The sequence below is a fragment of the Cervus canadensis genome, chromosome 11 (assembly GCF_019320065.1).
Source record: "Cervus canadensis isolate Bull #8, Minnesota chromosome 11, ASM1932006v1, whole genome shotgun sequence".
Classification (NCBI taxonomy): domain Eukaryota; kingdom Metazoa; phylum Chordata; class Mammalia; order Artiodactyla; family Cervidae; genus Cervus; species Cervus canadensis.
In genome coordinates, this window is record NC_057396.1 from 31442721 (window position 1) to 31469487 (window position 26767).

Consider the following 26767-nt stretch of genomic DNA (forward strand, 5'->3'; position numbering starts at 1 on the left):
GGAGTCTTAATTTCTCCAGGGTATGTTTCTTTCTTTCTTTTTTTTTTTTTGGGTATGTGTTTCTATTACTAAACTTTATTTTACTGCTGTCCTTAAAAAAAAGAAAAGAAAAGCAAAGTCTAGGTTTTTGAGAAGGAGGAGGATGGCCACTCAGGAAATGTGCCTCTGAACCCAAGTTGACTTCATGTAGGAGCTCAGTCTTCATTGAGTCTGTCAAAAAAATTAATAAGCTAGTGAGACTTCTGTAATTAGCATCAGACTAGTTACAACCCTGTCCATACCTAGAGGGCTTCCCCTCCCCTGGGGCCTGCCTGGCCTCCTCCTTCCGGGTATGTAGGACGGTTCTCAATTTTTGCCTCACATCCTAGCCCTGGTCCTCCTGGGTCTTTCCTTGGTGCTGGATTGAGTCTGTCTATCTGTCTTTTTCTTTCATTGTAAAGGCACTGAACAGTACCAATTTAGATATGATAACATTAGTAATAAAACCACCTGTTATCTGCCACCCTAACACAACTACATTCCTTTTTTCATATACACACATAGACACTTTACAAAGTTGTAATGCTGGCATTTATGATGTTTTATACTTATTCTTCATTTATTTTATCACAAATGCCTTGTTTTGTTTCTTCTTGGTCTTTGAAGGTTACTCAAAATGACTGTCTATTATTATATGGTTTGAAGGTTCTGGGGTTTTCCAAACCATTCTGTGAATATTGGACATTGAGATCATTTCTTCTTTTTTTTGGTCACTATAGTGAATTCTGCAGCAAATACCCTGTTGAACTGTTTCTTGAAGGGAAAATCTTGGGGATGACATTGCAGGGGCAAAGGGCATGAGCATCTTCATGGCTTTTGCTGTATTTCTGTAGATTGTGTTTGAGAGAAGTTGACTCCAGTGAAGGAGGGAATGCAGTACTTGAGCTAGTGCTGTCTGCTGAGCGAGGAAGGTGCTGAGAGCTTGGTACCTGTTGCTTCAGACTCTCTTGCTTTCCTTTTCTTTCCCAGAATGCTTAAAACATAGTGGTCAGGTAGCATAGCAGAGGCACACCGGCTTCATGGATTTTTCTGTCTCTGGTTTTATTGGCAAGATGAGGACAAGAATACCTGCCACAGAAGGTGATCAGTGAAGGTCACACGCAAAGTTTTTGGCACCCACCCAGCATGCAGTACCTGCATGCTGCATCTTTCCCTTTGGAGCCTTGGAATGCCTGGCGGTGGTCATGCTATGTAGCCCCGTGGCAGTGCAAGCAGATAGCTGGAGAGCCTCACCTTGATGTGATTTTTATCGAGCTTCTTGGCAGGGCAGTGTGAGGAGTCAGCTTGAGCCCTGAGCCCCGTGGCAGCTTCATTCCTGTGCTCCCCTCCATCTCCTCCCAGGCCCTGGGAAGCTGGTACTGGTGTGTGTACTCACTGGTTTCACTGCAGGTGCAGACCCCAGGTTGTTTCCTGTTGGTAAGTTGGGTCTGGGAATTCTCTCTGCTGTTGATGTCCAGGTCTGGCTGCTCAGGCAGCTATTTGCTGGAGGCCCAGAGCTGTAAGCTGCTAGGAGTGGGTTCACCTTAGAGAAGACCAGAGCTGTAATAAACCAGGGAATACCCTGAGAGGGGCTTGGCCAGGGAGGTGCACAGACACCTGGGGAGACAGGAACAGCCTTGGACTAAGCTGATGATTCCTGACCTTCAAGGACCTGAGTGGCCCATAGCTGACCTGTTACCTTCTGCTATGTCCAGGGATAAAGAGAGGGAGGAGGGAGCTATCTGGGCTGAGGCATCAGGTAGGATGTCTGCCCAGGAGGATCCAGAGAGACAACCAAGTGGGATAGGAAAGCACAGGGAGACACAGTTGGACTGAGGTCTGACTGACCCCTCCCACGATCAAAGGAAAGCAAATAAATCCTGTGTAACTTGGTGGTTATTATGGCCCAGGAAGCATGCTAAATGCTTTACATTTATTCTTTCATTTTTACAATAAACTTGGACACAGATGTTATAATCATTGCGGTAAAAATAAGGAGACTAATGGGTAAGTTGCTGGCCTTGGATCACACAGTAGGTAAACTGTGGGGCTGGGACTTGGACTTAAAGCTCTCATACTTTCTGTAGAGATGAAACAATGTTGCCTGTGTATGCTCACCTGCAGGGAAGTTCTGGGAGTCAGGATCTCTGGATTCTTTGAGAGTCCCAATTCTTTTCTTCTGAGCCCTGTCTTATCTATAGCCTGAGAAAGACCGAGATTTTAGACCAGACAGGCCGTGGCTCAGTGTTCTTACAGCACTGAAGACTGTGTTTCATGCACTGTCAGCTTCGCCTTAGGTACTGGCCCTCTCCAACCACGCTTGGAAAGTTCCAGGGTGAGCACAATGGTTGGGATTACCCCCATGCACATGTCAGCGCAGGGTGTGTGTGAACTGGTTTGTTTCCTCCCCACCTGCAGCCTTTCGCTTTCTAAGTTCCCGGTGGGGCTACTCTCTGTTCATTTCCTGTGGAACGCTGGTTCTGAACTCCACCCAAAGGTAGAAGCCTGCACTTCCCAGTAGGACAGAAGTGTCTGTACTCACTTAGTGGGTTCAGTGGGGCTCCCCCAAGATTCTGAAGCAGCTAGATTAGGGTACCTGTGATGTTAGTAGAACCATCAGGAGACATTCTTGACTGAAGGTCAACAGCCTCTGAGGGGACAAGGTCCAGCTTGGGGTTCAGAAGACCTGGGTCTTGCCATGATTCTTCCCTGACTGGGTAAACTTGGGTAAACCCCTTTCCTCCTGTACCCCCACCTCCCTTTTTTTGAGAGTCATTCAGTCATGTCCAACTCTTTGTGACCCCATGGACTGTTGTCTGCCAGGCTCTTCTCTCTATGGAATTCTCTAGGCCAGGAGACTGGAGTGAGTAGCCGATCCCTTCTCCAGGCGATCTTTCTAACCCAGGGGTTGAACCCAGGTCTCCCACACTGCAGGTGAATTCTTTACCATCTGAGCTACCGGGGAAGCCCAAGAGTACTGGACTATCCCTTCTCCAGCGGATCTTCCTGATTCAGGAATTGAACCAGGGTCTCCTGCATTGCAGGTGGATTCTTTACCAGCTGAGCCACCAGGGAAGCCCCATGATTCTACCCTGACTGGGTAAACTTGGACAAACGCCTTTCCTCCTGTACCCTTAGTTCTCCAATATATAGGTTAGGGTTGTTAGACCAGGTGATTCCTAAGGTTTCTTATACCTCTTAAAGTCCTTTCCATTTCTGATTCTTATTTTAAGGAGCTGATCCTTACTTAAATTTGTAATGACTCCTGCCCCTAGAGTCCCTAGGTGTCATAGCCAAGGTCACTCAACCCCGAGCTGCTGGCCCAACTTTGGCAGATCTGGAAATGTTGGCTCTGTTCGCTGCCCTTGTTCCTCATCCCCAGGGCCTCCTGTTCCAGTTTAGGTCATTGGGACTTGGATGCTCCCACCTGGCCCTCCCAGGACTTGCAGTTCGGCTCTGACTCCCGTCCCTGTGACTGTGACCTTATTGCTGGTAACAGCAGACCTGGGTGACTCCACCTTCCTACATCCCCCTCCTACCACCCCCGCTGCTGGTTCTGTGTGTGCTATCCCACCTTTGTGCATGTCTCTTGGGTCTATCCCCTTCTTGGCTTTGGGCTCTTGCCCATTCCGTAGGTAACCTGGGGAACATTGGTTGACACCTACCATATGCTTGCTTTTGGTGGTGGCTGGGGAGGTGGGTACAAAGATAAAGAATAGTCTTTGCCATCAAAGAATTTCCAGGTGTGTAAATAAATTCCTTACCATGTAGAGTGAAAAGTGCTGTGGGAGGTGTGTACAAAAGGCCAAGGGAGCAGTGAAGATGGAATGATTTACTCTGAGGACACTAACAAAAAAAAAGTGTTTGGACTGGGTCCTTAAAGATGAGTAGTTTAGCAAGGGGGAAGGACTTTCCAGGCAGAGGGAACAACATGAGCTGAAGTCTTGAACCTGGATCTGCTTTTAGCTCCTGGTACAGGCGGGATGGCTGCCACGTCCTGTGGTCCAGCCGAGTTTTATAGTCTGGCTGCCTGTTTCACTTGTTCCATCACTGCCAGCCATCCTTCTGGTAGAAGTCCTGTCTAAAAGAGAGTAACTCTCATGTGCGTCATCTCTCTTGATCCCAGTGTGATGCTGTGAAGTAGGCCAGAATAGGAATGTTTATCCTTGTTTTATAAGTGAGGAAACTGAGACCTGGAGAGGCTTGCTGGGAATTAGGAGAAGACCTGAGACTAAGCCTGCTTCCCAGTGTTTCTGAGAGCCTTGCTCCGGGCTCAGTCTGCAGCCATGGTCCTGAGTCATGTTCCTGGTTTAAATTCTGCCCACGTCTGGTTGAAGAGCACCAGATCCCAGCCAGGGAGCTCAGTGCACACGTGCACATATGCAGCCATTGGAGCAAGAAACATGGAAATAAACAAGAGTTGAACCAGGGATTGGGTAATTGTCAAGCCGAAATGCCACCAACCCTCATTTTGCTACAGGACTGAAACTGTTTGTTGGAGAATCAACCTGTGCCCAGGGTCTAAGTGAAATCTGTCAGAATGAGTGGGAAAGCAGCTATTTTTAGTTTGCAGAGTCACTCACTCAGCTGTGTTAGCTGAGGTTTGAGCCAGTCCCCTACGCTTTCCACAGTGTTATTTCTGAAGGAGAAATACCACTTGAATGCTGTGTAAAACCCATTAATGAACCTGGAAGTTTCCAGGGCGTCTTTGTCCTGCATCTCCCTCAGAAGGCTGCCTTTCCTGAATGACCTTCCTCCTTTCCTATATTTAATACATTTCTAATTTTGAGTTTGTGTCAAGACTGTGGGACTTCGGTGCCCTAAATAACACAGAAATCTACCACCAGCAATCAGCTGAGTCCGGAGGGCTCTGGCAGAATGGAACACAACCTGAAAAAGCATCCCCGAGTAGCTGTCTGGGAAGTCATCCGCAGCGTCACGGCTCTTCTCAAGGGGCGGGAGGTCTCTGAGAGCATGGCATCTGGCTGCCCAAGCTGTCCGGGTGGAGCGGTTTCAGAGGCCTCCCCAGATGCGAGGGGCAGTTTTCATACAAACAGGGTTTCACTGGAGATTAGAAAAGCTAGCACATCTATGCTGTAGCTGCTGACCTAACCGGAGGAGAAAAACACAAAACAAACCTCAAAGCAGGGAACTGGATTTGTTTGTGTGAACACTCAGGAGAGGAGGAGTCACCAGTCAGGGCTGTCTTGTTTGAAATTGATGGTCAAGGATCTGATGCAGAAGTGCTTATTTACTGCCCGCTCTTTTCTTATTTATTTGTATTTATTCACCTCTTCTCACTGAACTATATAAGATCCAGGAGGGCAAGGACCTTATCATCCCGTTCAAAGCCGTGTTCCCGGTGTCTGGCATAGATCCCGGCACCTCAGAGGTGCTTAGTGGATGTTTACTGATTGAATACATGAGAAAGATATGGTTTCTGAGGCTGTGGTCCTCTTCAGCTCCCCTTCAGCTTCTCCCTCTCTCTCTCTGTCGCTACAGTCTGTGCTTCTCAATCTCAGGCCAGTTCCAGAATAAGCACTTCCATGTTCTCAGGCATGTGGGCATCAATTGTCCAACAGAGCCAGAAGATGGACAGACTTGTAAAATGCCCAAACAACCTGGAAGTTTCCTATGAAGTCTGAAGTGTTTCACAGTTGACCAGTTTATGCCTTCACGTGTGTTCATCTTCGGTTTTTCTTCTTTTATCCAGCAGATGCTTATGTCTGCCTGTCTGTCTGGGCACTCCATGAGCCGAACGGGGGCAGCAGAGCAGAGTGGGACAGGTCGTGTCTTAGGAGCTCATGAGCTGGTGTCAGGGCTAGGTAAAGTTCATTGCAGGACAAGCAGAATGTGTCAGAGGCGGTGAGAGAGTCTGACATTGAAACTCTGTTGATCCCATCCCTTCCCCTGCCCTCGGGGACCTTTTTCTTTCTTGCATTTTCAGTCCCTGTGGTTCTTTTGGGTTCTACAGGGTTGGGGTGGGGTAGGGTGGTGGGGGTGGGAGGTGGTGACTGGAAAGGCTTCCTGAGTTGGAAGCTTTGACATTAAATTAGTTCTCAAGGGAGTTAATGTGAAGTAACAGGGAAATCTTGGCAAGAGCTTGCATTAAGAGGAAAGCAGAGGAAGAGCAGCCAGATAGAGATGAGTATTGACAGGACAGGGAGAAAGCGAGCCAGGAACTGCAGCGCCGCAGAAGCCCGGGGGATTTCAGCAGGAGGTCAGGGAGCTGGGACCCGGAGACAAGACCACTGGCCTTGGCGATGTGGAGTGGGGGTGACGCATCAGAGACAAGCTTAGGTGGAAGCTAACACAAGGACGTGGTACAAATGGAAGGCTGAGGAGAAACCCAGGCTGCAGGCGTGAACAGAATCAGGAGATTCGGTGGTCAAAGGAGGTTGAGGACGAACGTGGACACTTGAAAGGAGAGCTTGGTTCAAGTTAGTTTTATAAGCTCGAGGAACCTGGGGTGGGACAGAAACCTGAACGCAAGGATCAGAGAGAAGGAAAGAGAGAAATCTGAGGACAGAGGCAAGGACGGGGGCTGGGGGATGTGGCTGGAACAGGGCTGCCAATGCAGTGAGGGTGAAGAGGGACATCGCTGTGAAGGGCTTAGTTCCAACAGGAAAGAAGGATGCTTTTTCTTTCAGCACAGGAATAAAGAGAAAAGGGGCTGTGGGAAGATGGAAGTTTCAAGGTGGAGAAGAACAACGCTTTCACTGAAGTGTGTGCACCATTTGTTGTCTTATTTTATCTTAGTTTTGTTTATTTATCCAGTCAGTGTTTACTGTATCCTACTGTGGGCCACGCACAGCGCTGTGAGCCAAGTTTTCACAAAGAAAAGGCAAAGTTGCTGACCCGATGCTGTAATACCATATTTATTAGTAATACAGTCCTTACTAATCTGTCCATCTCTGAATCAACCTGGAGCTCTTTGACGGCCTACACTGTCTTAAATTTATTTTTATATAATTAGGGCCTGGCTTGGTACAAAGTAAATCATCAGGAGAAGTGCACTGACACAGTGCAAGAACTCCTGTTGGAGGGGTGGGGGGCGTAAATCTTGCTTAGATCGAAAGATGAATTGTCTGCTGCCGTGATATGGTTAGTGTGAGGAGGCTTCCAGGGAGGGATAGTTTGCTTTACTCTGCACTGGGTGCATCCTGGTAGCACTCTGCAGACTCTGGACTGGGTCCTTGTCTTCCGAGGAAAAGCAGCAAGAAGAGGACCGGCCTCAATGAGGACTGGCACAGAGATGTTAACTCATGACCATGGTCAACCCTACCGCTTTCTGGAGTTGGATCTCTGGTGGACAGAGGCTTGAATATGGAGTGAGACCTGGGTTGGAATTTCTGCTCTGTCACCTTTAGTCCATATGACTAAAAAACCGGTGAAAACCTCTCCAAGCGTTAGTTTTCTCATCTACAAAATGGGAGTAATAATATCTAGTTTACCTTGCCCACAGGATTATTGAAAGATGCAAATAAACTATATAAGGGCTCTTGTGAACTGCAAAGTGCTATACAAAAGAGTTACTATTGGGTTCATAACATGCGAGCCACTCTGTACTTCAGACGCATGTTTTATTATAAGTTTGAATCAGAGCTGCTCTTCTGTCTTAATCACTTGAGATCTTAGGAGCTACAAAGAACCATCCTAGATCTTGTGGCAAAACTTCTTAGAATCATGAAAGTGGAAGTGAAAGTTGCTCAGTCGTGTCCAACTCTTTGTCACCCCATGGAGACTATACAGTCCATGGAATTCTCCAGGCCAGAATGCTGGAGTGGGTAGCCTTTCCCTTCTCCAGGTAATCTTCCCAACCCAGGGATCGAACCCAGGTCTCCCACATTGCAGGCAGATTCTTTACCAGCTGAGCTACAAGAGAAGCCCAAGAATACTGGAGTGGGTAATCTATCCCTTCTCCAGTGGATCTTCCTAATCCAGAATCAAACCGGGGTCACCTGCATTGCAGGCAGATTCTTTACCACCCGAGCTATGAGGGAAGCCCTTAGAATCATAACCAGTGGGAATACTGGAGGCCAGGTGCTTGGGAATCCATGGCCAATCTCCATGCAGTTCCTGGGAGCGTGGATTCCTATCTTTTGAAGTAGCCATCAGCGTCCGCAGCAAGGATGTTTCCAGCGCTTCCTCTCAGCAGCAGAGGAAGTTCATCCAGGCTGATTTAAAATCCCCGTGACCTCATGTGTCACCACCTCACTCTGCAGCATTACGACTGCCCCAGGCTGTGCCCAGGGTCACCCTGGAGCTGACCACGCTCTCTGCTGTTGCCTTTGACCTTGAAAACTGGGCTGTCCCAGGGTAAAAGTAAATCATGCTGAGGTTTAGAGTGAAAACAGGAGCCAATGAGGGTTCAAAGAAGGCTGCAGTGGTTTGTTGAGAGACGTACAAAGTCTGTGAAGGCTGAGTGAGCTGTAAGTGAATTAGTCATCCAGGGGACTAAAACTACCTCCATCTCCACCACTGTTCCTCTAGCTTGGACCCCTACTATCTGTGGATGACAATGAACACCCCTTCATTGAGAACCCCTTGTTTCTAGCTGGGCTCATTCTAGCTGCCTCCACCCAGCTGCCAAAATAATGAACTAAAATATAAATCTGACCATGTTAGGCTCTTGTTTTTTAAAAAGATTTTTAAAAAACACAGAAAGCATCCATTCCCACAATAAACACTTATTGGAAACCCAATTGGAAAACTTTATATGGAAGAAACTTAGCTGAGCCTTTAGGATGTAGCGGAGAATGAGACCCAACCTCTGCCCTCAAGAGGTACAAGAAACACAGAGTCCCTAATCCCCACAGCCACTGTGCCAAGAATGCGGTTATTAGAGTGTCAGTTTCAGGATTGTTTGTTGGTCTTATTCACCACTGTGTCTCCATCACCTTCACTAGTGCCTAGCACACAGTAGGTCATCAGCAAATAATTGTCATGGGGATGAATGTACTTTTTAATGGCTTCCCATACAGGATGAAGTCCAGAATCTCTGACTTGTCCTAAGAGATTGATCCGGCCCCTGTCAATATCCAACCTCACCTTCTATCACTCTCTCCCTTGCACTTTGCAACTCATCGTGGCCAAACCAGTGAAATCATCATGTTGTTTAATACTTCTGGGTCTTTGCACGGATTGGTTCTTCTGCCTTCCTCTGCCCTTGGCTGCTTGAACAATTACTCCCTGCTCCCCCCACCCCCAGTGAATAACAAGGATGATGTCTTGTATTCATCTCAGTTTTCCTGTCATCTAGCTTGACAGACTTGTCTTTTCTTTCAAAGTTTTTCTTCATCTGGTGTCATTACCCACCTGCCTTGACTCTGTTGAGCTGCTTTCCACCTTCTCTCCACCTCCCTTGTCCCTGAGACCTCTTGAGAGTCCAGATCTGGAATTTGGTAGGCTGCTGGAGGCCTGGATTCTTGGCTGTGATGAACTCCGGCCTTCCTTTTGCCTTTCTTAAATGCCTTCTCCCTCCCACACTGACCCAGTCCAGGCAGGGGGATCTCTCTGCCAGTTCTAGCAGAGAACTGGGACAGCAACCTTACCCTGAGCAGCACCTGGATTTTGCCAGTCTCATTGCCCGGGGAATAGATTCTGTGTCCTGGACCCCTGGTCACTGTTTGGGACCTTGTTTGGAATGGCTGTTTCCCCAGTAGAGTGTCAAGTGTTTAATTCCAAGGGTTATCACTACTTGGAGCTTCCTGCTGGAGGCCTTCTTTGGTATTGACAATGGCCTGAATCAAGCCTCTCTCTGCCAGCTCCTTTGGGTACGTTATATTGGATGGTTGCCTTAGGAACCAACCCTGTAGTTACCCCTCTTCCCCAAGGTTAATCCCATCCAGTTCCAGCCTCTTCTTTGCCTTTAGTGTCCTGAGCTGCTGAGGCCTTGGCTGGTAGGCTCCCCATGAGGTAGGTAAAGAGAAAACATTCTCATCACTTCCAAGGAAGCAAATCAGGCCTTTCTTTTGACATGTAGCCTTAAGAACCCCAAGACCCCAGGTCATTTGGTAGTGGGACCACCCAATTATGACTAGAAGGAAGAAGTTAGTCTTTGTGTGATTATGTAATTCCCTTCTGTGATGCAGTGGTTCTGTCTCTGGGAACTCTGCAGGTGGTGGCCGCCACCTCCTGCATCTGCAGCTTGCTATTTGTATGGGAGCTTTTTTTACTGGATGCCTGGTGTCATCCACGATGGGGGAGACTGACTGTGGTAGCAGAAATGGAAGGAGTCAGAGATGTCTTTGTGAAAAGAGCAGCTGCTGTGACAGTCAACCGTGAATCTTCTGGCTTTTCAGAGGGGCCAAAAGTGCAAGGAGAAAGGAGAGCAGGAGGTAGAGTCAAAGCCACTCGTAGGTGCTGGGGGCTGCTTGTCGCTGCCATTATGACCTTCCAGGTGCCACTTCAGGAGATCCAGCTGGCTGGGGACAGTTGTTCATGGCTCCTGATCAAAATATATGTGTCGCTGCAGCCAGCACTGCCAGGATTGCGTGAGGAAAGTTCCTCACTCTAGAAAGATAATTTAGTCATTGTTGAGTCTCTTCTCTGGTTTTATTTCCATGGGAGCCCTTTTGGGTAAGATTTTTTTAAATTTCATTACTAGCCTAGAGCATGCACATCATTTGAGGATAGAGTCTGTGTGAAGGAGCAACCAGTAGGAGAAGAAATTGGGAGAATCAAGTGACTTTACATTGTCATTTGATTTTTGGACAAACTGCTCTGAGCCTCTGATTTTGCATCTGTCAGATATAATATTGCTTATTAGGCCTGCCTCTCCGAGTGGTTGTCAAAATGATGTTATGAATGTGAAAGTATTTTATAACCATGAAGCAACAAACAAATGTTAGTTAAGCTGGTTGATTTCTTTGTCATATCCAGTCTTCTGTGGGTTTTCAGGCAACTTCCATTTCTTACAGCTCTTTGGAAATTGTTGTCAGTTATCATAGAGCTGGAGTTTGATATGAATCATTTCCATGATTCTTGGGTTCCTCTTTATCCATTATTACCCGTCAGTGCATTTGAGCTGTGGACTTAGAATGTGACAACAGGGAGGACACAGAGTTCTACAGCTTTCGAAATGGGATGTGACTGACGGTATGAATCTCCTGCAGATAAGAGCTGAGACCGTGAGAGCAGAAAGATCCAGGGCCAGTGTCACAGAAGAGTTGTTGGCCAGGCATCTTGAGTCTTTGGGAGAGCTTCTCATAGGAGATGAAATTTGTAGTCTGGGGGAGACTGAGTTTGGTAGGTGAGAAGATCAAGACTTTCAGGCTCCTGAAAGATCTGTGGAAAGCAGCTGGTTGCTTCTGAGATGATAAACCTGGGGATGGTGTTTGTAGGCTTGGGTTTGAGCACAGAGATTGGCAATTAAGAAAGACATGATGGGGAACATTAGGATTTTTTTTTTTTTTTGGATTTTTAAGAAATAATCATGGCTCCTATTTGTTGAACATTAACTATGTGCCATCCATCACGCACTGTATAAACATCCCTTTCAATTCTTACCGCATTCCCGTGGAGCAGTATACTATATTATTCCCATTCGCAGATGGGGAAATCAAAGACTGGGGAAGTAACTTGTCTGAGGACACAGCTGGGAAGCGGCAGAGCTACACAGTGGCTCCGTGGCAGTATCCTGGAAGAATGGCCCTCCAGGTGACTGGATAGTGGTTGTGCAGGCTACAGGGCAAAGAGATGACTGAGAGTGGCGCTCACCGCCGGCACCTCCTAAACGGCCGGTGGTGCCAGAGGAGACAGAGCCTGTGACGTTCGTTCTCCGCTCTTTGGTGTCTGGGCACAGACTAGGCCAGTGGTGCCCTTCCTTCCCCCCAGACTGCCACTTTAAAGCTGGGACAGTGAAATGCACCTTTGAAGAGTTGGGAGGAGTTATTTTAATTGCTCAGGTTCCTTTCTTGAGCTTCTATTTCCATTCAGAGTGGCAATGAGCCATGCTGTATAGGGCCACCTAAGACGGACGGGTCATGGTGGAGAGTTCTGACAAAATGTGGTCCACTGGAGAAGGGAACGGCAAACCACTTCAGTATTCTTGCCTTGAGAACTCCGTCAACATTATGGAAAGGCAAAAAGATATAACATGAATGAGTTTTGGAGTATTTCAACCCCAGCCCCCTTACCTGCAGATCCAAGTTGTATGACTTTACAAGATTCAGATTAGAGCTTACTCAGTTGATTACCTAGACAGCTCCAGTTACCATTTCAAATGTAAGTTACCTGGGGACAAATACCATGTCTTGGATGTGGCTGTATCTTTCGTGCATGACACAGTACCTAGAAGGCAGTGGTTGCTTCAATTCCAGTTATGGAATTGAATGGAAACCTCTCCTCAGAAGTCTGAGTCACCTGTTACTATTTGGTTTTACTCTAGCATCTAATCACCTCGTGTGTGGTGGTCTTCCAGAGGATAGCATATGGTGCTGCAGAGTAGACACTGTATTTTAGGATATGGGGGTAATCTCATACCCTGATGGGCAGGGGGCAAGGGGCTAGGTCACACAGCAGGTACTCAGAGAAGCCTTAGGGGTTTGAGCTCCACCTACTCAGAAGCAAGCTTGGACAGGTCTGCAGGTGGGTAGCTGATGATTGCTAACAGAGTTGTGATGTATTCATTCTGGAGGGAGAGGAATGGAAACAACTCTGACTCCTCTGGTTGTCTCAGCTTGAGGGTCATAGAAACAGAAGGTTTTTTCCTAGTCTACAGTGTTCCATTCCTCAGATGCTGATTTAAAGGCAAGAGCACAGAGGCAAGAAAATGGTGCATTTCCCTTTGTGCCCCTCGGGATGAAATTTCTGCTACTGCATGGCGACTTGTGGGAGCAGTTCCATGGTTACTACTGTACAGGCATTTATCATTCTGCTCCCCAGGCACATTTTGCCAAGCTGCATTAATTTCCCCATTCTTTCCGACACTCACCAGCTCTGTGGTGATGATGCATCTGGTGGCCGAAGCCTTCCCCATTAGAGTTTGCAGTGTAGTGAAAAGGACAGTGTCTTAGCTATAATGCCAGCAGGTAGCATCCTCTAAGTCTCGGTGGGGTGCCAGGTTCTTTGGTAAGCTCTTTAATCCTCGTGACAACCCAGAATCATTGGGGTTATTATTCCTCAGTTTTTAGATAAGGAGAGTGAGGCTTGGGGGTGGTCACTTGTCCAAGGCTACACGGTTAGTAAGTGACAGAGTTGTGATTAAAATCCAGATCCTACTGCAAAGCCTAGGCTGTGAAATAACCAGGGTTGCATTTAAACTTGAATGTTAATTTTCTGTGGGTCCTGGAGTCAAAGAATCTGCTTCCTGGGCCTCAGCTTTTAGATCTGTGTAATGACAAGCAATTCCAAGGTTTTTTCCCAAAGCTCTAAGGCCACTACCAGAGAAGGAAATGGCAGCCCACTCCAGTATTCTTGCCTGGAGCACTCCATGGACAGGAGCCTGGCAAGCTACAGTCTGTGGGGTCGTAGAGTCAGACACGACTGAGTGTCTAACACACACACAAGGCCACTACCATTCTGGTTTGGTTAGAAGTTTTCCCTATCTAGATTTCTTTTTAGCTTTAAAACTTTTGTTGTTGTTTTATAGGCTAGTTGCTATGTATTAATTCCACAGAAACAACATTAACAACATTAATATCAGGCAGTTAAGAGTATATATTATGTAAAATAATATGGATCAGTACTCTCCTTTAGAACTTTATATGGTAATAGAAATGGTCTGCATTGGTTCAATGCAGTAGTTGATAGTATAATAATATAAAACCAAGCAGAATATGGATTCTTCCATTCACATCTCTTCTTTAATTTGTCTCGTATGTTCCAACTAAGTCTTCTGATTTCCATGTTGATTTTTCCAGAGGTCTAATACTTGATATATTATTACATTTGTATTATGCTTTTAACTTTCAGCACACCCAAACGTACAATATTACATCATTATTTTCCTGCCTGTGAGGCATATGGAAAAGATGGATAGTGTTATGTGCATTTCACAAATAAGGAAGCTGAGATGCAGAGAGTTATATATGCTACCAAGAGCTAAGTAAATACTTTTTGCATGAATAAGTGACTTACCTGAAGCCATTTTTGGAGCAGTAGAACCAGGATTGGAAACTCAGATCTTCTGATTCTCAGCCAGAGTTTCCTTATCACTGGTGTGTCAAGCATAGAGAGACTGCTCATGAGGGAGAATTCTTTTATTGTTACATGCAGGAGTTTTTCCTTTCACTTGATATTTTTCTGTATTGTTTGATCTTTAACTCCATATAGGTGTCATCTTAATTATAATAATAAAATAGATATTTGGGAAAATTATATGAAATGCTGTGAAAGAGAAAGTGAAAGTCAATAAGTCATGCCTGACTCTGTGACCCCATGGACTATACAGTCCAGGGAATTCCCTAGGCCAGAATACTGGAGTGGGTAGCCTTTCCCTTCTTCAGGGGATCTTCTTAACCCAGGGATCAAACCCAGGTCTCCCGCGTTGCAGGCAGATTCTTTACTAACTGAGCTATCAGGGAAGCCCGAGGCTGCTTATCAGAGCTATTCCTATTTCGTAGATGTGAGAATGCTCGTGCTAGTCAGACAGGCAGGTTTTCCATGGTGGTATTTGTGGTGAGAAGAGGTTTGAATCCCCATCTTGATTCCATTTCTGGTAATGGTGAAGTAGTTCTTTCAGATCAGGCCCCACAGAAAGCAACTGTAAACTCAGATAAAATGTAAAAATATAACTCCATGAAGGAAGTGGAGAGCAACCAAAAACAGGCCTGTTTTTCATAAGGTCCTGAAAGTCAAGGACAGACTGAGGAACTGTTCCAAATTGAAGGATTCTAAAGGGATGTGGCTTCTAGATGAAATGTACCATTGTGAACTGGAGCCTTTGTTGTACAGAACTTTAGTGGAATGATGGGAGAAATCTAAACGGAGTCTGAAGTTGTGTGGGTACTCACATACCAGTGTTAATTTTTTAGTTTTGATAGTTGAATTGTTGTTATGCAGAGAGTATTGATGGTTTTGGTGACAAATACACTCACATGTTTTGGAGTGATAGGGCATCACTTTGGCAACTGGCTCAGAGATAGTTCAGGAAAAAAAAATGTAGAAAGAGAGGAAAGGGAGCAAAGATGGTAAAATGTTAATATTTGGAGTAGAAGAGTGTTCTTTATATAGTATTGCAACTTTGCTGGAATTTATTTCAAAATATATAGTATTGCAACTTTGCTAGAATTTATTTCAAAATAAGATTTAAAAACTTCATGCTGAATTTCCTTAAAAGTTTTTTCTGCATCTATTGAGAGATGATCATATGATTTTTATTCTTCAGCTTGTTAATATGATCTATCACATTGATTTGCAGATATTGAACCATACTTGCGACTCTGGGATAAACCCCATTTGATCATGATGTATGATTCTTTTAATGTCTTGAATTTAGGTTGTTAATATTTTTGTTGAGGACTTTGCATCTATGCTCATCAGTGATATATGTGTGTTAGTTTAGTCATGTCTGACTCTTTGCAACCCCATGGACTGTAGCCTGCCAGGTTTTCTCTCTCCATGGAATTCTCCAGGTTAGAATACTGGAGTGGGTTGCCATTCCCTTTTCCAGTGGGTCTTCCCAACCCAGGGATCGAACATTGGTCTCCTGCATTACAGGCAGATTGTTTACCATCTGAGCCACCGGGGAAGCCCTGGCCTGTAAATTTTTGTGTATGTGTGTGGTATCTTTGTCTTATTTTGGTATTAGGGTGGTGCTGGCCTTATAGAATGAGTTTAGAAATGTTCCTTCTGTGATTTTTGGGAATAGTTTAAGAATATAGGTGTTGACTCTTCTTTAAATGTTTGGTAATGTTTAAATTCACCTGTGAAGCTGTCTGGTCCTGGACTTTTTGTTGTTGGTAAGTTATTTATTTATTTTTCTAATTTGATTTTATACTGGTAATTGGCCTGCTTATATTTTCTATTCCTTCCTGATTCAGTCTTGGGAGATTGTATATTTCTAAGAATTTGTCCATTTCTTCTAGGTTGTCCATTTTATTGGCTGAATAATAATGAAAATTTGTGGAATGCATCCAAAGCAATGCTTTTGGGGAAATTGATATATTTAAGTGCACATATTAGAAAGTATTTGATTCAGTGACTTAAGGTTTCACCTTTAGAAGCTGAAGAAAGAAAAGTAAGCCCAAAGTAAGTAGAAAGAAGGAAACAATAAAGATAAGAGTAGGAATTAATGAAATAGGAAATTGACAAAGATAGAGAAAAATAACAAAGCCAAAATAATTCTTTGAAAATATCAACAAATATCTAGCTGGACTGATCAAGAAAAAAGAGAAATATATGTTTCCAAAAAAATCAAATTCATAGAAGGAGAGTAGAATGGTAGTTGCCAGGTGGAGCAAATGGGGGGATGTTGGTCAAAGGATTCAGTTATGCGGGATGAATAAATTCTAGAGATTAATGTGTAGTATGGTGTGTGTGTGTGTGCTAAGTCGCTTTCAGTCATGTCCAACTCTTTGCGACCCTGTGAATTGTAGCCCGCCAGCCTTCTCTGTCCATGGGATTCTCCAGGCAAGAATAGTGGAGTGGGTTGCCACAACCTCCTCCAGGGGATCTTCCCAACCCAGGGACTGAACCCATGTCTCTATGTCTCCTGCATTGGCAGGTGGGTTCTTACCACTAGCACCATATGGGAAGCCCATGTAGTATGGTAGTTACAGGTAATAATAATGTATTATATACTTGCGATTTGCTGAGTTGTAGATCTTAAATGTTCTTAACACACACACAGTAACTATGTGAAGTGATAGATGTGCTAATTAGGTTGATTGTAGTAATCATTTTACAGTGTATTTGTATATCAAATTCCATTGCACATCTTAGATACATACAATTTTTATTTGTCAATTATACCTCAATAAAGTTGGAAAAAATTTTAACATCCATTTGTGATAATAACTCTAATTTTGGCAAATTATAAATAGAAGGGAACTTCTACATTCTAATAAAGGGCATTTATAAAAAGCAAATGTCATAATTAATGGTAAAAATTTGAAACTGTTCCTTTTAAGATTAAACTAAGGCAAGTGTGCCCTCTCTCAGCATTTTTATTAAACCTCATACTGAAAGGAGGTTCTAGTGAATTCCATAAAGTAAGAAAAAGTAAAAGTAGGCTTAAAAATGAGAAAGGAATAAATCTGTTTTTATTTGCAGATGACATGATTGTTGACACAGAAAGTCTTAAGGAATCTAGAAGATAACTTTAGATAGAACCAAGAAGTGAATTTAACAGAGTAAAGGCTCAACATTCAGAAATTGATTTTTTTATACAGCAGCAACAAAAATTTGAAAGATCTTAAAAATATTATTTTATGATTATATTGCAAAGCATAATAAAATATTCAGGTATAAACTTAACCAAAAAAAATCGGCAAGACCTGTACATAAGAACTGTACAGTGCTGTGAGAAGTTAAAGACCTAAATAAATGGAAAGATAAATAACATTTATGGATTGAAAGACTCAGTATTGTCAATCCTCCCCAAGTTGATTTATAGATTTAAAGCAGTCCCAGTCAAAGAGGCTTTTCTTGGGGTAGAAATTGACAAACTGATTCCAACATCTATATGGAAACATAAAGAAACTTGATTGTCCAAAGCAATCTTGAAAAACAAGAAAAGTTAAAGGATTCACATTACCTAACTTAAAGGTTTGCTACAAAAGTACAGTATGTTAACAATAAAAATGAAAATAATTTGATTTATAGATATACAATGGAATATTACTCAGCCATAAAAAGGAGTGAATTAGAGTCAGTTCTAATGAGGTTGATGAACCTGGAGCCTGTTATACAGAGTGAAGTAAATCAGAAAGGGAAAAGCAATTGTTGTATATTATCACATATATGGAATCTAGAAAAATGGTACTGATGAACCTATTTGCAGGGCAGGAATAGAGACGCAGGACGTGTGGACACAGTGGGGGATGAAGAATGGGACACGTTGAGAGAGGGGCACTGAAGCGTACACACTAGCGTGTGTCAGATAGCTAGCGGGAAGCTGCTGTATACCACAGGGAGCTCCGCCTGATGCTCTGCGACGGCCTAGAGGGCGGGATGGGGTGGGAGGTGGAGGGAGGCTCACGAGGGAGGGCACATATATGTACATACGGCCGATTCATGGTGAGGTATGGCAGAAACCAACACAATGTTGTAAAGCAGTTATCCTCCAATTAAAAATAAATTTAAAAATTAAAAAATTAATTCATTTTAAATAAAGAATCTTCCTGCCAATGCAGGAGGTACAAGAGACCCAGGCTTGATCCCTGGGTCAGGAAGATCCCCTGGATTAGGAGATGGCAACCCACGCCAATGTTCTTGCCTGGAAAATTCCATGGACAGAGGAGTCTGGTGGGCTATAGTCCATGGGGCTGCAAAGAGTTGGCCACGACTGAGCACACACGCACACACTCGAACTCAGAGAAGATAGGCACCTGGCCCGAGGCCGCACCGCAGGTCAGCGGCAGAGCTGGGCCTGCCACCCAGCCTCCCAGCGCACTGTCTTTTCTGCTCTCCTAGGTGGCCTTGTCAGCATTCTCAGACATCAGTGCATTGAGAGGAGGACTGAGGTTTCAGAGTGGCTCAGGTTTCCTCTGACTCCTCTTTTTGGTCTGAAAAGTGGTTTTCCAGCTTCCCTGTGATGCCTGCGAGAGTGTACTCAGTTGATTCACTAGACCCTGCTCAGCTTTCCTTTTCTTTGCTAGGCTGGAAGAGGTAAGGAGCAGCCCGCTGGAGGGTGTACTGCCTGTGTTATTAGAAAGGTTTTTCCGGATCTCTTTCCTCTTCAGTTAGCACCTTTAATTAAAAATAAAGTAAACAAATAACTGTGTTCCTTCTCCTTTCCAACTATTACTGAGAATCTTTGTGTTGTTGCTCTTGGTTGCGTGCTCTGATGATGTCTGAGCACCAAGAGCAAATTGAGAAAGGGACTGAGAACACCATTACGGAAGAGGTTTTCTCCAGGGGAATGGCCAAGTCTAGAATAGAACAGCCATCTGCTGCCAGATGGACAGGCTGCCCCTGAGCTATGAGTCTGACCCAGGAGCTGGCCTTTGCTGTGTGTTTGCTCTTTGGGGATACCCCTTGTGTCTTTGTTCCCTGCTGGCTCGTGGACTCCCCCTCCCTTACCCAGGCTGCTCTGGCCCCCAGGATCCTGCTGCCTGTGATGTCTGGACATACTCGGATGATCCAGCGGAAGCCAGCAGCACACTGTATTCATGCAGCGAGGTAGCACCTCTGCTCCTCTGCAGTGAAACGCCCAAATTAATTCACCGTTGTTAGCAGTCCTCCCAGCCGAGAAGACTCACGGCAGTTCAGAGTGTTCCGGTGCAAGAGGTGGGGTTGAGGTGGATTTTTCTGTCCACACTCAAAATGCTCTTGCCTGATTTACCCTGATACTTCATTATCCTGGAAGCTGACAGGCTAGGGGAGGGAGGCGGAGACAGGTCTGTGGGTGGATAAAATTCAGAGTAATGAAGTCCACCGTCCTTTTTTTATGTTAGAAAGAAAAAAACTCTTATGTTTCCTGCGTTGTCATCCAACTTGTTTACTATGAATATGCTTTTCTGCTCTCACTTCTTTCCTCTACCCTAATCTTCCTTTCTCTTTCTCCTTGTCCTGCCACTCTTCTTCCTCCCAGCCCTGCCCCACCTTCTACTCCTGTATCATTTGTTCTTCTGAGAATATGAAAATATGGAATGGTAAGGGAAATATCATTGCCAAACTCCTACCCCTTCCCCAGGTAATAGAGTCATCATTTAAAAAGGGAGTCAAGAATGTGACTTTCCCACATTCAAGGTTTATTACGTTTGTTATACTCTGTCCCACACAGGGAACTGTCTGATGAGAGCGAGGCTGCAGCCAAGCTAAGAAGGAATGAGAAACCAAGGTGAAAATGGATCATCTTTCCCTCACCATCATCTGTTCCATCAATTCAGTCTTCTCTGAGAGCCACACGTATTCCTGCCAGTCTGCTCTGGGGAGCTGTATGAAAATATAGCTTTGTTTATGCATCTCTTTAGCATTAAGATGCTGTCTGTTCACTTGCTTTAACTTGGTTCTGTATCAGCCATCCTGGGGAAGCAGGGCTTCTCTCATCTCCTCATGCCGCCCTTCCTAGCATGTGCTGTCATTCCCTGTTTGCTTACAGTCAGCCAGTCTTGAGTCCCAAGTATGAACTTCATATTTCCCCATGTTGTAGTCACTGACAACTTGAAATAATGACTGAAGGCTCCTGTGATACTGAAGGTGGGAGAGCCTGGGGGCACCTCCTGATGTCAGGGGTGCTAGAGTCCCTGCCAAGTCAGGGATTCTGTAATGTCACACATTGAACTAGAAGTCAGGATACCAGGTTTAAACCCTATAACCTGGTATTCGCTAGTAACTTGCTGCGTGGACAGATCTCCTTCCTTCTCTTAGTTTTTTTCATTTATCACAAGCTTCAGTATCTGCTGGGGCATCAGTTTAAGTTAAGCTGCTTATTCTATATTGTTGGCCAAGCTGTTCAACTATTGAAGTATATTGTTTTTGAAACTTGTTGGCTCAAACAAATAGTGGGACAAAGGAAAAACATCTCAGGGTTATATTTGACACTCTGACTTGTCCTTTCCTCCATGCTATGAGTGGATCACAGCTGCAGAACAAAGCCTTAGGACCAGTTTAGGTCCTCAGGAAGGTTATCATGAGGACTGTTATCTGAGGGCCAGTAGCAGGGGTCCCAGCCACACGTGTGCTGGGCAGAAGGGCCTTTACTACTTGGGGCTATAAGGGCACAGTGACTATTGTCTGCTAGGATTGGTTCCCTAGAGGGTTTCTCTCTGGCCACTGACTGCTTGCTTTACTCCTCACAGCACGTACTGCTAAGCAGCAGGAAGGATGGGCCCAGCCCAACAGTCTGCCCTGCCAATAATGCAAGAAACTTGCTGAGGGTGGAGGGATTTCACAGAAGGCGCTAGAATTCCAAGTTCCAAATGTTTGATCTAATCAAGGGCTGTGTGGTCACACGGCAATGCGTGTACCCTCTCCCTGGGGATTCCATTTTAGGATAATTCTTACTGTTAGAAAGCTGAGCCTTCATATTTGCTTTCATCACTACTCTGGGAGGTAGGTAGGACAAGGATTTTTTAAAAATAATTTTTAATTTCTGGTTGTAAAAATAATGCATGCTCATTGCAGAATTATAGAACACCAAGATCATTTATAATTTCACTATTTAGTGAAGACAACTTGTAACATTCTAATGCATTTTTCCAGTTTTTCCTACATGTATTTAAAAAAAAAAAGGCACCACAAGATGTGCATATTGTATGTTTGCTTTGCAGCCAGATTTTCCACCTACAACTATATTGGGAACATTTCCCCTATATTGTTAGATATCCTTTAAAAATAATTATTTAGCATTAAAAATAGCATTCTATTATTTGGATATGCCACAATTCATGTGGTTATTTATGGAAGTATAGGTTGTTTCCAAATTTTTTGCTACTAAAACTTATGCTGTGATCAACGTCTTTGTACTTAAAAATTTGGTCAAATCTCTGATTGTTTTCTCAAGAAGGATTTCTAGAAATAGGATTCTTGGATGAAAGGATATAGAATTTTTAAGGATCTTGATATACACACTTACACACATTTTGCATTTCTCAAATTTATTGCCAATAAAACTGTTATTTTTGAAAAAGACAAAACAGACACAAAAGGAACCCTTGAGTGTTTGCTTTGACAGATATTTTAAAGACACTTTATTTTTAAAAACTTTATTTTTTATTGAAGTATAGTAGATTTACAATGTTTTATTCATTTCTGGTGTACAGCAGGATGATTCAGTTATATATAAATATATATTCTTTTTCAGGTTCTTTTCTATTATAGGTTATTACAAGATATTGAATATAGTGCTGTAAATAGGAGATTATTATTTATTTTATATATAGTAGTGTGCATCTGTTAATCCCAGGCTCCTAATTTATCCCTTCTTTGGTAATCATAAATTTGTTTTCTATGTCTGTGAGTCTGTTTCTGTTTTGTAAATAAGTTCACTAGTATCATTTTTTTTGATTCCACACATAAGTGATATCATATGATATTTGTCTTTGTCTGGCTTACTTCACTTCATATAATCTCTAGGTCCATTTATGTTATTGCAAATGACATTATTTCATTCCTTTTATAGCCAAGTAATATTCCATTGTGTATATACAAAGTCTTCTTTATTCGTTCATCTGTTGATGGACATTTAGGTTGCTTCCATGTCTTGGCTACTGTAAACAGTGCTGTTTTGAACACTGGGGTGTGTGTATCTTTTTGAATTAGAGTTTTCATCTTTTCTGGGTATATAATATACCCAGGAATGGGATTGCTGGATCATATGTTAGCTCTATTTTTAGTTTTTTTTTTACTGTTCTCTACAGTGGCTGCACCAATTTACATTCCCACCAACCGTCTTGACACATATTTAGTATGGCAAGAGGTACTGAAGTTTGCATTTCGTTCCTTGATCCCTGTGCTGATTACTTCTTACTAGAAAAGATGCCAGAATAGCTGAAGCATCTCATTGGAAAATTTCCTGTACCCCTCAAATGAGGAAGGGATTTTAAAGGGACTTTAAAATGCTCTTGCCATCTTCAGCCCTGTTGAATGGCACCCCTCACTGTTAGTTTCTGTGTGCGGGGTTTGTTTATTTCCTTGGTCAGAGCCACACGCAGAAAAGAGTGTAGGCCCTGGAGAGCAGGAAACCTCATTTTACCTTGGACTGATGGAGGACCAGCCTTCCCTATTAGAACATGAAAAAAAAAAATGCTGTTCTGTTATTTGTCAGATGAGAATAATGCATGTGAAAACACATTGAAACCTGTGAAGAACTCTATAAATGTAATGTGTTATTATTAGGGTTATTTTGGATTCGGATAATAATGCTGATATGATTACTGAGATATTATGTAATGCTTTTGGCAGAATAAAGGATGTTGAGCTTTGAATGATAGCATGGAACTTCAGAGAGAATATTTACTCTGACCCCCTTATAAGGGAAGGCAGATAAGGCAACTGAGTCTCGGAGAACTTAGCCATCCAATGTCACATAGCAGAATAAGCTGGCAGCCAGGTCTCCTTATTTCTTTCTCTCTCTCTCTCTCTTTTTTTTGGTCACATTCTAGACTTTTAGAGCCAAGTGCAACCAAGTGCAAGCCAAGTGCAGTCTTACTTATGTGTGCTTCTAAAGTACCATTTTATATTTTAATTGTATTAGTTTTAATTGAGGTATAATTGACATACAACATTATATTGGTTTCAGGTGTTACAGTGTAATGATTTGGTATTTGTATATATTGCAAAGTGATCACTATAATTAGTCTAGTTAACATCTGTCACCGTACGTTTACAGAATATTTTTTTCTTGTGATTAGAACTTTTAAAGTATACTCTCTCAGCCACTTTCAAATATGCAATGCAGTGTTAATAACTGCACTTGCCATGTTGGACACTACATCCCCATGACTTACTTATTTTATAACTGGAAGTTTGTGTACCTTCGCCCACTTTGCTCATCCCTCTCCCCACCTCCTCTGTGAGTGTGTGCTCAGTTGCTCAGTCGTGTCTGACTTTTTGCAACCCTATGGACTGTAGTCCGCCAGGCTCTTCTGTTCATGGGATTTCTCAGGCAAGAATGTTGGAGTGGGTTGCCATTTCCTTCTCCAGGGTATCTTCCCAATCCAGGGATCAAACTTGTGTCTCTTGCATTTCCTGCATTGGCAGACAGATTCTTTACCTCTGAGCCACCTGGGAAGCCCTTACCCCCGTCCTCTGGCAACCATCAATTTGTTCTCTGTGTGTATGAGCTTGTTACTTTTATTATTTGAAGCGAAGTGAAGTGAAGCTGCTTCAAAAAGTCATGTCTGACTCTTTGCAACCTCATGGACTGTAGCCTACCAGGTTCCTCCGTCCATGGGATTCTCCAGGCAAGAGTACTGGAGTGGGTTGCCATTTCCTTCTCCAAGTTTTATTATTTAAAACTTAAAAAATTTTAAGATTCCACATATAAATGAGATCATATGGTATTTGTCTTTCTCTGCCTGGCTTATTTCACTTAGCATAATGCCCTCAAGATTTATCCATGTATCCATGTTGTCACAAATGGCAAAATTTCTTTATTTTATAAGACTGAATAATATTCTAGTGTGTGTGTATGTTTCACATCTTCTTTATACATCTGTTGTTTATCTGTCTTGTATATACCCATCTTCTTTATCTGTTGACGTAGAATACTTAGTATGTTTCCATACTTTGGCAATTATGAATAATGCTGCAGTAAACATAGGAATGCATATACCTTTTTGAGTTAGTGTTCCCTTTTTCTTCAGGTAGATACCCAGAAATGGAATTGCTGGATCATATGGTAAGCTGGATCATATGGTAGTTCTATTTTTAATTTTTCAAAGAACCACCTCCATACTGTTCCATAGTGGCTGCACCAAATTACATTCCCACCAACAATGCCCAAGGGTTCCCTTTTCTCTGCATCCTTGTCAACACTTGTTATTTCTTTTCTTTTTATAATAGTTGTTCTAACAGGCATGGTTTTGATATTTCATTGTAGTTCTGATTTGCATTTCCCTTATTTTTTTTAATAAGATAAACAACAAGGATTTACTCTATAGCACAGGGAACTATATTCAATATCTTGTAATAAACTATAATGAAAAAGAATTGGAGAAAAGAATATATACATATATGAAATGAAAGTGAAAGTTGCTCAGTCGTGTATGACTCTTTGCCACCCCATGGAGACTATACAGTCCATGGAATTCTCCAGGCCAGAATACTGGAGTGGGTAGCTTTTCCCTTCTCCAGGGGATCTTCCCAACCCAGGGATTGAACTCAGGTCTTCCACATTGCAGGTGGATTCTTTCCAGCTGAGCCACAAACGAAGCCCAAGAATACTGGAGTGGGTAGCCTATCCCTTCTCCAGTGGATCTTCCTGACCCAGGAATCCAACTGGGGTCCCCTGCATTGCAGGTGGATTCTTTACCAACTGAGCTATCAGGGAATACATATATGAAATATATATATATAAAATGAAATCACTGTGCTATACACCTGAAACTAACACATTGTAAGTAAAATGTACTTCAATTAAGAAAAAAGAACTAGATGCTAATATGGAGAATGAGACAGATTTAGGGTATTAGTAAGGTTATTATTATAGTAGGGTATTATTACTAAGGATTATATAGCCCTTTTGATAATTTGTAGACAGTGAACTTTAAATATTTGATTGTAATTTTTTTAATTGACACCTTAGTATTAATAGAAATGGTTTCATATTATATCAATAAACTTTAGGAATATCATGTCTAATAGTATATCTAAAATTAATTGTGGGTTTTGTTTAGTCTCTAAGTCGTGTCTGACTCTTTTGCGACCCCATGGACCATAGCCCACCAGGCTCCTCTGTCCATGGTATTTCCTAGGCAAAAATACTGGAGTGGGTTGCCATTTCCTTCTCCTTGCATTTCCCTTATGATTAGTGATGTTAAACATCTTTTTATGTACCTATTGGCCATTTGTCTTCTTTAGAAAGAATTCTACTCAGTAGATCCTCTGACCATTTTTTAATTGAATTTTTAATATTATGTGAGTTCTTTATACAGTTGACCCTTAAATAACTTATATATGGATTTTTTTCAATAGTTAATACTACAGTACTCACAGTTGGTTGAATCTATGGATGCAGAACCACAGATGAGGAGGAACCACATATATAGAGGGCCAACTACAAGTTACATATAGATTTTTGACTGTACAGAGAGTTCGTGCCTCTAATCCCCTGGGTATTAACTGCTTATAAGATATATAATTTATACATATTTTTCCCATGTGATAGGTTACCTCCTCATTTTGTTGATGGTTTCCTTTGCTGTGCAGAGCTTTTTAGTCTGACATAGTCCCAGTTGTTACTTTTGCTTTTGTTGCCTCTGCTTTTAGGGTCAGATCCAAGAAGTCATCACCAAGATCAATGTAGGAGCTTACCGCCTATCTTTTCCTCTAGGAGTTATATGATTTTCAGGTCTTACATTCAAGTCGTTAATCTATTTGAGGTCGTTTTTGTGTATGGTGTAAGATAGTGGTCCAATGTCATTCTTTTTCATATAACTGCCTGGTATTCCCAACACTATTTATTGAAGAGATTGTTCTTTCCCATTGTGTATTCTTGGCTCCTTGGTCATAAATTAATTGACATTTATGTTTGCGTTTATTTCTGGGTTCTCTATTCTGTTCCATTGATTTAGGTCTTTATGCCAATACTACATTCTTTTAATTATGATAGTTTTGTAATATGCCTCCAGCTTCGTTCTTCTTTCTCAAGATTGCTTTGGCTATTTGGGGTCTTTTGTGCTTCCAAACAAATTTTAGAATTGTTTATTCTATTTATGTGAAAAATGCCTTTGGAATTTTCATAGGGATTGTATTGATTTCTGCAGATTGCTTTGGGTAAAATAGACATTTTAAGAATATTTATTCTTCCAATTCATGAGCAGGGAATATCTTTCCTTTTATTTGTGTTTTCTTTGGTCAGTGTCTTACAGTTTTCAGTGTATGCCCTTCACTTCCTTGTTTAATATTATTCCTAGGTATTTTATTCTTTTTGATACATTCATAAATGGGATTGTTTTCTTAATTTCACTTTCTGATA

At 42.8% G+C, this 26767-nt stretch overlaps 1 protein-coding gene across 4 annotated transcripts in view; it reads left to right on the forward strand.

Moving 5' to 3' along the window:
* The window catches only part of SERGEF (secretion regulating guanine nucleotide exchange factor), a 234296-nt gene that overhangs the window by 56845 nt on the left and 150684 nt on the right, over nt 1-26767 (forward strand). The window lies entirely within an intron of this gene.